Source organism: Tamandua tetradactyla, chromosome X (genome assembly GCF_023851605.1).
Source record: "Tamandua tetradactyla isolate mTamTet1 chromosome X, mTamTet1.pri, whole genome shotgun sequence".
Lineage (NCBI taxonomy): Eukaryota > Metazoa > Chordata > Mammalia > Pilosa > Myrmecophagidae > Tamandua > Tamandua tetradactyla.
The window spans coordinates 47,542,684-47,556,812 of record NC_135353.1 but is presented as its reverse complement, the minus strand read 5'-3'; the positions used below and the strand labels follow the sequence as shown (position 1 = coordinate 47,556,812).

The window sequence follows — 14,129 nt, the reverse complement described above, 5'->3', positions numbered from 1 at the left end:
GATCTCACCATCTGTGAGAACAGAATTAACTGCCACCGGGTGACCCCTGAGCCTGTGTCGTTGTACCTACTCCCTTTGATGAAGGTAAAAGCACCCAAGCCTGCCCCAGCCCCAGCCAGCTGCCCTAAGGGAACTTCTGCTTAAACCCTGTCAGAAATTGCCTATACTCTTTGCTTTGATAATATACCAGCCTCTTTGCTTTTGATAATGTACCAGCCTCCGTCTCCTACCTTAGCAGTCATGTTCTGTGTAACTCAGCTGGAACAGGTGTTAACATTTCAAGCTAGGCATGGATGATTAAAGGCCAGGATAAAAAAATCTTGACACCATTTTAACTTATACCCTCTCTTCATTCCAACCTCCAGTGGATTTGCCTGGGAGTGCAACATAGCATCATGGCATTTGTATTTGTTGATTTGTTGATTTCAGTAAATGTGACCTTGATCTGAATGAATATATGTAAATAGCTGCTCTATTTTGGTGGAGAGGGCTTTTTAGTATTTTTTTTTACTAGAGAATTTATAGGTTTACAGAAAAATGTAGAAAATATAGGGTTTCCAATACCCTCCCCCCATTATTAACACCTTGCATTAGTGTGGTGCCTTTGTTACAACTGAAGAGATAGTATTATTATAATTGTACGTTTTAGTCCATAGTTTACATTAAGGTTCCCTGTTTGTGTTGTACAGTCCCAAGGTTTTAAAAAAATGTTTATTCTAGTAACATATATACACCCTAAAATTTCTCCCTTTTAAGCATTTTTAAATGTATAATCCAGTGCTGTTGATTATATTCACAATGTGGTGCTACCAGGTGGGGAGGCTTTTTTTTAATGTTATTTTGTATTGTTAAATGTAACATATATACAAAAAGACAATAAATTTCCAAGTACATCGCAACAATTAGTTGTAGAACAGATTTCAGAGTTTGGTATGGGTTACAGTTCCATAATTTTAGGTTTTTACTTCTAGCCGCTCAGAGATACTGGAGACTAAAAGAAATATCAGTATAATGATTCAGCACTCATACTCTCTTGTTAAACCCTACCTTCTCTGTATAACTCCACCCATGGATATCATGTCCAAGTAGGAAGGCTTTTGACAGGTAAAATGGGGACAAAATATGTCAGGGGAGGTAATGGAAGGAAAACTTATGCTGGGATTGAGAAATTATAATCATATGATAATAAATACCCTTTATTGGTCATTTAATATGTGCAAGGGAGTTTATTATCCTATTTAATCCTTTTTATCAATCCCATGAAATAAGTACTATAATTATTCCCATTTTATAGATGAAGAAATGAGGTAAATTACTTGCCCAGCAGTCACAGCTAGTAAAGTGGTGGAGCTGGGATTTGAACCGAAGTTTCCGCTTCTTCTTGCCCATGCTTTCTCCACTAGGAGTCCAGGGGCTTGTTCCTAGATGCTAGGTTAAAACCTTTTTTTCCGGGCGGGCCGCGGTGGCTCAGCGGGCAAAGTGCTTGCCTGCTATGCCGGAGGACCTCGGTTCGATTCCCGGCCCCAGCCCATGTAACAAAAACGGAGAAACAGAATACAATAAAACAAGAAAATGTTTGAAAATGTTTCCCTTTCTTCCTTCCTTCCTTCTCTCTGTCTTTCCTTTAAAAAAAAAAAAAACCTTTTTTTCCAGTTCCCTTGCTCCTGGTATAGGAGTAGAAGATGGGGGGGGGGGGGGGGGGGGGGACAGAAACCTGAGAACTGGGAGCTCACTGCCTTAGCACAAGAGGCCTTCAGACAACCAGTGGTGTGCAAACTCAGACAGATGGGCCATGGCCTGGCTTTGGATGGGGAGTGGTTATCTCAAGTGAGAGAAAAACAGTCTTTGGAAAACTGAACTGGTCCCGGGCTGGGCTTTAGTCCCTGACAGCCTGATAGCCAAAGGCCATAGAAGGCCACGTTAGCAGCTCCTGACTTAAGCCTGTCAAATCCTAATGAGCAGAGAGCCACAGACATGGATCATTCAGCAGCACAGACCTTTGGCCAGCCCCAAAGTGACCTGGCTGCCCAGAAGGATCAGGGCCAAAGCCCCCCTGGCTCTTTCAGCCCCTGGGGGAGCAGGAGCAGGAGCAAAGCCTCAGGAGGGGAGCGTAAGCGGCTGCCATCACACCTACTGGGAGTCACTAGCAGAGTTTCAGGTTTTCTGCAGCAGAAATGGAGCTCTGTTTTCCTAGCAGAGTCAAATGCACCTGTCCTGAACTGCAACCACTGCTGGTTCTGAGCTCTCAGGGTAGTGGAAGAGGAGGGGAATGCTACCTTTGGTTTGTTATATTTTCAACTCCTTGCTGTTGTCTTACTTTTAGGTCTCTGGCCCCTTCAGGGACCGACAACTTCTGCCTAAGTGAGTATCATTTCCTTGGAGTTCAAGTAAAAAAGGATGCTTTTAGAATGCAGATAGATGTCTGAGCATCCCCTAGGCAAGTTGGCTTTGTTTAAGCATCATGGTTAAAGTGAAGGGAAAGGAAAATTCTCCCCTTTGTTTTTACAAAAGGTATCAGCAGGCAGCTTGCCCTAAGTACTTTACAGGTGGCAGTTGTTGATCATGGAAACGAGACTGTCCCTGGAGAGTGGGCAAGGAGGGAGTAATGAGGTGGCTTCCTAATTCTACTGCATAGAAAATCACTCTGCCCTTTTCTCCTGACCTGAGCTGGCTTATTCCTTGTAAGGGATAAAGGTCTCCAGTGGCCACCCTGTGCTAAGCAGGCTTCTTTGAGCTCCAGCTAAACAGTAAAAGCAGCTAAGATAGGAGCTTACTCCTGGACTTCCCAACTGTCCTGCTCCCCCAAAGGGCTGGTAAAACGAAAAGTGGGAGAAAGAGAAAGAAACATCCACATAAAGGCTTGCCTTCAGCAAGGAAAGACCCACAGCTCTGAGCACTCATTTGCAGCCCCTGGAATTTGCTGAAACTCTCCTGGCCTCAAGCCCAGCTTTGGTGCGCAACACTCCTTTTCACCTCCTTTTTTTTACACTTAACTGTCACTTATTTTTGAGAGCTCTGTGCATCTTGAGGTTTTGACAAGCAGCCTAGCTGCCTAGCAGAGTGGTTAAGAGTGTGGGCTGCAGAGCTCAGCCCCGCCCCCTTAACTCCCACAAGAACTTGGAGGAATTACCTAACCTTTGTGAGCCTCATCTGTAAAACACAAAGAGAAGAAGCGCGCCTACTTCACATCCCTGTAGAGAAGATTAAATAAGGTCAATGCCTAGACAGAGTCTGGCACGTAATAAATACTCCATAAAGCCTGGGTGCTCTTTTTCCTGTTCTTGAAGCAACTCTTCAGCATTCCTAAATGGCACTGAATGGCCCGATTAGAATATAAAAATAAGTCTGGGTATGTTTCCATGTTTCCTGTGATTGCTATAAACACAGAGATGAGCTGGCATCGCAAAACCTCTGATTCCTCGATTTCTGTAGAGAATTGTGAGCAGGGATGCTTGGAGGGTTAAATATTTGTTCGGTTAGTTGTGAGGGCAACCTATGTGTCTATATATTCCTAGCCTTCTGAAAACTGTCGTCTTCTGAACTTTTCTTCTCATCCTTCCTCACTCAGTCTCGCCCCCATACAAAACAATAACTGTAACCGCAGGTTCTTCCACGCCACTGCTTCCTTACGTGCCACTCACATGGCCTAAGCCTTGGTCTCTGGGTGAGCTGCTCCCTTGCATCTCAATTGCTTTGTCCAGTCGTGCCTAGCCGTACTTTGGTTTCTCCTTGCCAGCCTCCAAGCTCCACACAGAAACTGTTTCTCTTCTCTCTTTCTAAGCAGAGTACTAACCTGCCATTGCTTTGCTTGCTTCCCCCCACCCCCTACCCAGACTGCCCCGCCATCATCATTGCAGGCTTTCTGAGCAGCTAGCTGTTCCTCTGCGCTGCCATTGAAACGTGAGACATTCCTCTGGCAGACATTAAGGGTATCTTTTAAGTATGCCATGCCGGGGGCAGCTGCCTCCAAGCCCAGTTGTGTGAACATGCCCACCATGGAGGCTGGGGGCTTCCCAGCTGAGACAAAGACAGTGGTTTGCGTCCTGGCTGTGCCAAAAGGAACGTGGGGCGTGTGGTTCACAGGACATAAAAAAGGTCCTTTTCCTCTAATGTGATTGTTTGGGGTTTTTTAATTTGATTATTGGGGATTTGCCAAAAGACTGAAACCTCTTACCACAACTGCCTTCCAACATATATGTCCTCAGATGGTTATGTAATTGACCAGCTTGGTCTTCAGGTTGTGTCCGCTGCATCTCCTGAAGATAAAAAGTTGTTTCCAAAACAACTTCTGAAGTCCTGTTTGCTCCAGCTGGCAGACTCTTTTCTTTTCTGTCCCTATTCCTTTCCTTTTGTTTTGTCTCTTCTTCATAATGCTCTTTTATAATTAAATATTCTGTCTTTTGAGTGGGTGATACATGCCCACAATACAAAATCCAAAAGGTGCAAAGCATAGAAATTGAAAATTAAGTTGTCCCTTAGCCACCCAGTTCTTGACCCCAGAGGAGGCAATACTGCCATTACCAGTTTCTTTCTAAAGATGGTTTGTGCAAAGACACGTAAACATGCAATGTTTCCTTTTGTTTTTAAACTGCAGCCTACCACAAATAGTATTCTGCACCTTGTTTTCATTCACCTAAATATGTCTCCTCGAGACAACTCCATATCACTCTAGACGGAGTTACCACATAGTTCTTAATTGTGGCAGACTGTTCTGTAGTGTGATGTGCTATTTCTTTAACCTGTCCCCTGTTGGTGTACATTTAGGTAATTTCTAGTCTTCTGCTGTTACTAACAATGCTGCCACAACTATCCTTGTACATCCATCATTTCACACACCTGCAGCTAAAACTGTGGAATAGGTTCCTAGAAGTAGGATTGCTTTGATCAAAAAGCATTTTTATAAATATTGTTTATTTATCTCAGTACTCATGGAAAGAATGAATAGCCTCAAATATTGCCCCTGGTGGCATACTTCTGAGGAGTTTATTGCATTCATCACAGGCACAATCAAGTACTTTTGTTTTAGTGTGCACGGGGCCTGGCACCCAGGATGAGTATAGCAGCTGCTGGGCACAGGGCTATAAGTCACTCAGGCTCTTCACCGGGCCTGGTGGACACAGCTAGTACAGCCCGGGCAGCAGGGCAAGCTCGATGAGCTGGACGCAGAGCTCAAGAGCCGCTGGACATACCGCAGCGAGTAGCTGGGCAGGCTGAAGGGGCGCAGCAGCATGTGGGAGGGCGTGCCAAGCTTGCCCTATGCCGGGCTCTGGAAGGATGACTTCCAAGATGGCTGCGGCAGTAAGATCTACTCCCATGGAGGCACCTACCAGGTCCAGTGGCAGGCCGGGTAGCCCTACGGCTAAGGGGTGCGTCATAGTGGCTCCCCACACACACACCGGGGTCACCGGCGCGTCCACCTGAAAGCGCACCCCGACAGCTGGCCGATTATTTCGCTGCTTGTTGCTGCTCAGCAGGCTCCTGGCAGGAGGGCGCCGTAGCTCCCTGGGCAGCAAGCGGGTCTCCCTGCACAGCAAGGGGGGCAGCACCTGGCCCCCGGCCCCAGCGCTGTGCGCCTCATCAAGGGCTCTGCAGCTGAGGTGTACAGGGGTGAATGGCGTGCAGATCCACACAGGGGCTATGGTGTGAGCCAGCGCTCCAATTGTCCTGCGCTACTGCGCTCCAGGGCAAGTGGCTGGGTCGCAGGCAGCACGGCTACAGGCACACGGTCCACCCCAACGGCTCCCATGAGGAGGGCAAGTGCAAGCGCAACCGGCTGGTACACAGGGGTGCATTCTCAGCCTCCTGCCTCTGGTCCTTAGGTGGGGCAAAGTCAAGGGGAAGGTGGACAGTGCTGTCAGTGGCGCCCATCTAGCCATGAGCACTAGCCACCTCAAGGCAGTGGCAGCCAGCAGTGTCGCAAAGAAGGCTGTGGAGGTAGCTTGAATGGCCAGATTGATAGCAACCCATGTTAGAGGCCCCAGACCACAGACCCAGGCAGAACTCAGTAGGAACCAACACAGAGCCCTTGGATAAGGACAGCCCTGGGGTGTATGAGAATGGACTGATCCCCCTCAGAGGGCTGCCTAGCAGCCCTGTCTCTTTCCCCCAGCCCTGGCAAACCCCTGCCTGCCGGAACCCATTAACCCCTGGAGGGGACCTGGGTCCCTTCTCCAGCCCGAAAGCTTGGCCTGGGGGAGCAGGCAGAGGAACTAGCTGGCCACAAGGCTGAGGATGAGGCCAGCATGCAGGAGCCAGGGCCCAGAGATGGTTCCCCACTCCTTGGGGGCAGCAGTGATAGTTCAGGAAGTCTTTGAGAGGAGGAAGGGGCAAGATGAAGGGCCCTTGCCCCAGCTGAGATCCCCAGGAGGCTCTGAGCCCGAGCCCATGGCCACTTCAGTCCTGACAGGCACATCCTCGAGTTCTGATGCTGGGCACCTGACAGAAGAGCTGGAGGAGCCATGGCAACCAAGAGGCCTGCCCAGCTTGGAGTTGCCAGCCCTCTAGCAGTGGGATCATTGGCCATCCTGGACCTCAGCCTGGTGTTTCTCTTCTCCCAGCTCCTCACCCAAGGCTACTTCCTGGTCTAGTTCTGGCTTTACTTGCTGCCTCTTAGCCCCATTGACCTGCCTATTTCTCTTTTCCTCTTCCTGGTCATTTTTTCTATCTTTCTCTCCTCCATTCCATTTCTTTTCTGTCCCCCCTTTGTTTTTATCTCTTTCTTTTTCTTTGTCTCCCTTCTTTCAGATGATCTCATTTATTCTGGATCTGTCTCTGTTTTCTTCACTCCCTTCCCCACCAACCCCTTCTCTTTCTCTAGATTGTTTACATATGAAGGGTTTTTCTCTCTGAGTTGCTCTCATCAGTGAGATACACAAATCTAAGTCAGGCCATTGCGCCCATGCCCTCAACAACTTTTCTTTAGACCTTAACTTCCCTGAGGGTGGCAGTCTGGTGTCCTGAGGAGTTTCCTGGAAACTGAACTGAAAGGAAAAAGAAAGTACATAAGGGGTGACTAAATGTTGGGCAAAACACTGGCAGAGGTGCTGTCACTCTCTGACCCCAGGGGCCTGGTGTCCCTCTGCGACCTAGTGAAAACCTGGAGGAGGTGCAGCCCCCACCTTTTACCTTGGAGGACCTTTTCTCACCTCCAAGCATTGAGCTAGGTTTTTGCCTAACTGGATCCTTCCCTGAAGGAGATACAGGAAATGAAAAGTAGAATGACTCCTGTGCCAGTTTGAAAATATTATGTACCCCAGTAAAGCCATGTTTTAATCCTGATTCAATAACTTTTGATTAAATTATCTCCACACAGATGTGGCGCACCCAATTGTGGGTGTGGCATTTGATGAGATGGTGGTGTGACTCCATCCATTCAGGGTGGGTCTTGATTAGTTTACAGTTTCCTGTTTTAATGTTTAAAACAGGAAACATTTTGGAGAAACCTCAGAAACAACAAAGCCAACAGAAACTTCAGAGCAGAGCTGACATAGATGCTGACACTTAGAGAACAGAGGCATGGATGTTTGGAGATGCTTGGAACCCAGGAGACATTGCCGTGAGATGTTCAGCAATCCAGAACCTGGAGAGAGCCAAGGGAAGCCAAGAGATGAAAGCCAGCCCCAGAAAAGCAAAGTGAGGAACTCCCACAGGAACAGAGGCTGAAAGCAAAGGAGCCCAGGAGCAAGCGACCAGCAGATGCCAGTCAAGTGACTACCCAGCTGACAGAGGTGTTCCATCAGCCTTTCTTGTGTGAAGGTATCTTTTCTTGGATGCCTTAGTTTAGACATTTTTATAGGCTTAGAACTGTAAAATTGTAACTTGCTAAATTCCCTTTTTAAAAGCTATTCCATTTCTGGTTTATTGCATTCCAGCAGCTTACACACTAAAGCAACTCCCGAGCATCTTCCTCTTTCTTTCCTCAAAATCCCTATGGTGGCATGCCAAGAGCAATGTGCAAAGGCACAAAAAATATCCATTGCAATGTAGTCTTTCCCCTCCCAAATTTTGCCACTGACCTTTCCCACCCTTCTATCCCCCTAAAACTTTATTTGGTTGGTCTGGACTCACTTATGGCCTCTGATTAAATTCCTAAGGAGCCTAGAGAAGGCATTTCTACTACAGAAGGTTAGAGCACTTGAGCAAGGGCTGCCCAAATCCGGCGGGGATGGAGGCAGTTCTTGGGGTGGGGGGGCGGGGTAGAACCAGTCAAAATAATGTGGAGCTCACAGGGCAGCAGAAGCTGTGACAAGTTTTATAGTCTCCAAATGGGTTATAGTCCTTCCCCCATCATATCAGAGTGTTATGAAATGGGGAAATGGTATTCATATATATATATATTTTAAAGCCATCATATTTCAGAGAAACCTAATTTAATATTTACAGATGAGATCATTTCGAGTGCGGGTAGAGATGAAACCCCTCAAACTTTCCAGGCAGGACAGAGAGGGACATCAAACACAGGGTGTGATGTGACTGGAGAGTCCTGTTTGAGGCTGTGACTGATCCCTAGTAATAGCTTTTCCCCTGGGGGGCAGGAAGGCCTAGGAAGAGGGGACTGTAGGGATCCCTGAGGAACTCCCCCCCCCCGCCCCCATCCTGCATGAGGCAGAACCAAAATGCCTGCCAACCCCCACCCTCAAGGATGGCCTTGCCTGGGGAAGCCCACCACACCCCCCCTCTTCTTTTTTTCTAGTCAAACTCTGTTTACTCCTTGGCCTGCCTTCTTTCTTCCTTCCCTCTCAACCTTTACTTCTGATTTCTATTTTATGGAATTTGGAATTGAAGTTAAACTACAACAGTGCTACCAACACCAAGTCTTGCAGGAAAAAAAAATACAAAGACATTTAACGACAAAAATAGTAACAATAAAGTTCAAAGAAAAGTGCTTTAAAATATTGGATTTTATTCAGAGGAGCTGAAGGCAAGGACACAAACAGACATTTGCACACTGATGTTTATAGCGGCATTTATTCACGTACTAGTTTTTAAGCTGCCGGAATGTGATATACCAGAAATGGAATGACTTTTATAGACGGAATTTAATAAGTTACAAGTTTACCGTTCTCAGGAACTGAAAGCATCCAAATTAAGGCACCAGCAAGAGGTTACCTTCACACAAGAATGGCCAATGGATCTGGAACACCTCTGTCAGCTGGGTAGTCATGTGGCTGGCATCTGCTGGTCCCTTGCTCCTGGGCTCTGCTGCTTTCAGCTTCTGTTTCTGTGGGGGTTCCTCACTTTCCTTCTCTGGGACTGGCCTTCATCTCTTGGCTTCCCTTGGCTCTCTCCAGGTTCTGGTTTGCTTGATGTCTCATGGCAATGTCTGCTGGGCCCCAAGCATCTCCAAACATCCGTGTCTCTGTTCTCCAAGTATTGGTATCGTGTCAGCTCTGCGCTGAAGCTTCTGTCAGCTCTGTCATTTCTGACTCTCTCCAAAATGTTTCCTCTTTTAAAAGATCCGAGTAAACTAATCAAGATCCTCCTGGAATGGGTGGCGTCACATCTCCATCTAATCTCACCCACAATTGGGCACTTCATATCTCCGTGGAGATAATCTAATCAAAAGTTTCTAAAGTTTCTACCCTATAAAATTGAATCAGGATTAAAAGAAATGGCTGCCCCCACAAGATGGGATTATGATTAAAACATGGCTTTTCTGGGGTACATAATAGATTCAGACCAGCACAATTCACGATTGCCAAGATATGGAAACAGCCCAATGGACAAATGGCTAAATAAGATGTGGTATATACATACAATGGAATATTATGCAGCTCTAAGACAGAATTAAGTCATGAAGCATGTAACAACATGGATGAACCTTGAGGACAATACGCTAAGTGAAATTAGCCAGAAACAAAAGGACAAATACTGTATGGTCTCACTAATATGAACTAACGTTAATGAGTGAACTTTGAGAGTTGAAGTTAAGAACACAGGTTATCAGGAGATAGAAAGAGGGTAGAGATTGGGCATTTGGTGCTGAATGAATACAGATTGTGCCACAGGAATGATTGTAAAGATTCAGAAATGGACAGCACAATACTACCTGATTATAGCACAAAAATATAAGTACACTGGATGAAGCTGAATGTGAATATGGTTGAGGGAGATGGGGTAGGGGCATGAATGAAATCAGAAGGTAGGACAGAGGATAAAGAATGAGACAGTATAATTTAGGAATGCCTAGAGTGGCCAGTGGTGGTGATTAAATGTACAAATATAAGAATGTTTTTGCAGAGCGAGAACAAATGAATGTCAACATTGCCAGATGTTGAAAATGGGATGGTGTACAGGAAAAAGTACAATCAATGCAAGCTAGGTTCTATAGTCAGCAGTAACCTTGTCATGTGATTCCATTGAACATAACAAAGGCATTATGCCAAAACTAAATGTCAATAAGTGGATACAGAATAGGGGTATGGGATTCTTTGTGGAAGAAAAGGAAATGTCCTCATATAGATGGTGGTGGTGATGGCACCAGGAACTACTGATTTTTTACTTAGGGTGAATTGTATGATATGTAAATAAAACTGTTTAAAAATGAACAGGGAGAAATGTGCTAGAGAAAATGTGGAGAAAGAGATGAATCTATTCATAGTTGGTAGGAAAATGAGAGGTACAGCCCCCTGTAGGCAATGTGATGGTTCCATAGGAGGCTAGGGGTGGGCTTGCCATATGATCCTGAAACCCTGTTGCTCAGTATATACCTGGAGGAACTGAGCGTGGGGATGCAAATGGACATTTGCATGCTGGTGTTTATGGCAGTATTGTTTGAGATTTGCAATGGATGGGGTGGCCTAAGGATACCATCAACTGAGAAATTGAAGGGGTACTGTGGTATATGCATACAACGGACTACTGAGCTCCTACAAAAAGGAGTGAAGTTTTGAGGTATGCAACTAGGTAAACCTTAAGGGCAGTATGTTGAATGAAATGTCAGAAACAAAAAGACAAATATTATTATGCCTCACTCATATGGACTAACTATAATATACAAACTCAGAGAACTGAAGTTGACAAGCATAAGTTATCAGGTTGGGGCCTATTGTAAAGGTTTCCTAGATTGTAAGCTCTTATAGCAGTCACATCTATTCCAGAGTTGTAACTGTTATTTCTAAAATCTGAGAAGCTGAGCCATTTGCATATAGCCTAGTCATTCTCTGGAACTTTGAGTATTTGCATGACACCTGAGACTCAGAGTTTGAGCAGTGAAGCTGTGAAAGTCAGCAGTACCCCATACAGCAACTGTTAAAAAGTTGAAAAAGTGATCATACTTTGACTAGAGATATGAATGAAGCTGATCTGAAGAGAAGTAAGGTAACTCAGAATACAGAATAAAGGATGATATCGTCTGTATTTTAAAACTTCAACGTCTGTAGTGGAAAGTTATACTAAAATATGAATTATAGAGTTCTATGTTTGTTATATAGAGAATATATTGAAACACTGAAAAGTACACTGGAATGGAAACATCTTTAAATAAAAACATGCCAAGGTAAAAAATAAAATAAACTGCAACTTCTGTGTGAGACCAAAGGAAGAGATGTTTATTTGGTGCAAAATTTATATTTTGGGTAGCATATTACCTACTTTAACGTGTATGGTCAATTTTACTCGAACACATAATTGCATGGAATCTTGAATAGGGAGTGAGATCTTGTTGGTTTGTACAGGTTAGTGTGATGCTGATATATCCCAGAGTAATTTGGACAAAGAATAAAAAATTACTTGCAAAATCCCCTGAGGGGTCTGGGTAAAAAGCTGGAAATATTAAACTTCCTCATCTGGGCAATTTCTGATATTCTCACAAGCAATGGGGACAACCAATTCAATAGGCTGAGCCCTCAATCTTGGAGTTTGCCCCTATGAAACTTATTCCTTTAATGAAAAATCTAAGCCTACTCTGGAGGGAACTGCCTGAAAATGTAGAGCTGTGTTCCAGTAGTCATGTTTCTCGAGGATGATTGAATAATGATATAGCCATCACAGTGTGACTGTGTGATTGTGAAAACCTTGTGTCTGATGCTCCTTTTATCTACCTTGTCAAGAAACTAGTAGTACTTATGGAATAAAAATAAATAATAGGGGGAACAAATGTTAAAATAAATTTAGTTTGAAATGCTAGTGATAAATGAAAGTGAGGGGTAAGGGGTATGGTATGTATAATCTTTTTTTTTCTGTTGTCTTTTTGTTTCTTTTTCTGAATTGATGCAAATGTTCTAAGAAATGATGAATATGCAACTAGGTGATGATATTGAGAATTACTGAATATATATGTAGAACAGAATTATATGTTAATGTTTTTGTTCTTAAATTTTTTTAATTAATAAGTAAATTAAAAAAATAAAAAGCTAAGCCTACTGATAATTATGCCTAAGAGTCAGCCCCAGAGAACCTCTTTTGTTGCTCAGATGTGGCTTCTCTCTCTAAGCCAACTCAGTAGGTGAACTCACTGCCCTCCCCCTTATGTGGGACATGACTCCCAAGGAATAACTCTCCCTGGAAACATGGAACAGAAATCCCAGGATGAGCCAGAACCTGGCCTCATGGGATGGAAAAAGACTTCTTGACCAAAAGGGGGAAGAGAGAAATGAGACAAGATCAAGTGTCAGTGGCTGAGAGATTTCAAACAGAGTCGAGAAGTTATCCTGGAGGTTATTTGTATGCATAATATAGATACCCCTTTTCAGTTTATGGTGTATTGGAGTAGCTGGAAGGAAATACCTGAAACTGTTGAGCTGTGTTCCAGTAGCCTAGATTCCTGAAGACAATTGTATAACTACATAGCTTTTACAATGTGACCATGTGATTGTAAATATATATATATATATAGGTTCTTCATTTTCATCTACTATAGGTTTTTCCTCCTTTCTTTCCATATGTATTGAGTGCCTATGCTGTGCTGGGCATGTTGGTGGGTTTTGAGGGCAAAACCAGAAACAAGGTAGACATAGTTGCTGCCCTCATAGCATTTCCAGTCTGAGAAGTGGGGTGTAAGTATACATATTAAAGAAATAATTGCCCACTAAATCATTACAAACTGTGTTACATGCCAGGAAGGAGAAGTATAGGATGACCAGTCACAGGTAAGAATTGTATTTGACACTAATATTGATCACTGATATTGAGGGGAATTTGGTTTGACATTTAATGTGTGCCTGCTATGTTCAGTGAACGGTGTTAAATCCTGAAGAGCCAGGACCATGAGGAAGGCCTAGTGCCTGCTGCCCTTAAGCTTGTTGGCTGGTGGAGGAAGCATAGACTTGTACCCAGATAATTCATATGAGATAGACTGTTACATTAGAAATCTAAACAAATCACTAAGGGAGACTGCCTAAGATAGGGAGAGAATCCCAATTCAAAGAGAAGCAATTAAAGAAATGATAAGACAAGGTGATTGATGATATTAAGGAATTAGAGATTTTTAGGTGTGATATTGGTATTCATATATATATATATATATAATAAAGCCATTATATTTTAGAGAAACCTAATTTAATATTTACAGATGAATTGAAATCATGTCTGGTGGGGCTAGTGATGAAACTAGTAGAGCACTTTGTGCTCATTTTACTGTCTCTACTTTTGTATCTATTTGAAATGTTCCACCATAAAAAGTTTCTTAAAAGAGAAAGCTCACATTTAAAAAAGGAAGGGAACAAGCAGTTCCAGTTTGTAGAATCAGGAAGAGTTGCAAGACAAGATAGCATCTGACCTGGCCTTGGATAACTAGAATTTTGCCCATCAGAAAAAGCACACGTAGTTTTCAGGAGATTACAAGTGTGACAGGGTGTAGGGCATGTGGGTGGTAGTAGAAAATGATACTGGGTTAAAAAACTGGGAGTTGCTGAAGGTCTCCAAGCAATGAAATGCCAGCATTGGATGAGTTTGCAATGGTGCCTTGCTGCAAAGCAGAGAATGGATGGAGAGGGCAGAGACAGGACTAGAAGAAATTCACAAGGAAACTGTTATCCTCACTCAAGTGAGAAATGACACTCAGTATTGGCAGTGGAACCACAAAGGATGTGAAGCATAGATTACAATACAGGGAACAGCAAGAGATCAGTCCAGTAGGTAAGCAAAGGTCAGGTCATGGAAGATCTGGTAAACCAGATTAAAGAATCTGG

The 14,129-nt window shown here is 44.1% G+C and overlaps 1 protein-coding gene and 1 pseudogene across 1 annotated transcript in view; both read left to right on the top strand.

Annotated features, from left to right (window-relative positions):
* Positions 1 to 14,129, top strand: part of SLC25A43 (solute carrier family 25 member 43) — a 60,758-nt gene that overhangs the window by 33,879 nt on the left and 12,750 nt on the right. The window lies entirely within an intron of this gene.
* LOC143670917 (junctophilin-4 pseudogene) lies at positions 3,948 to 7,469 on the top strand (annotated as a pseudogene).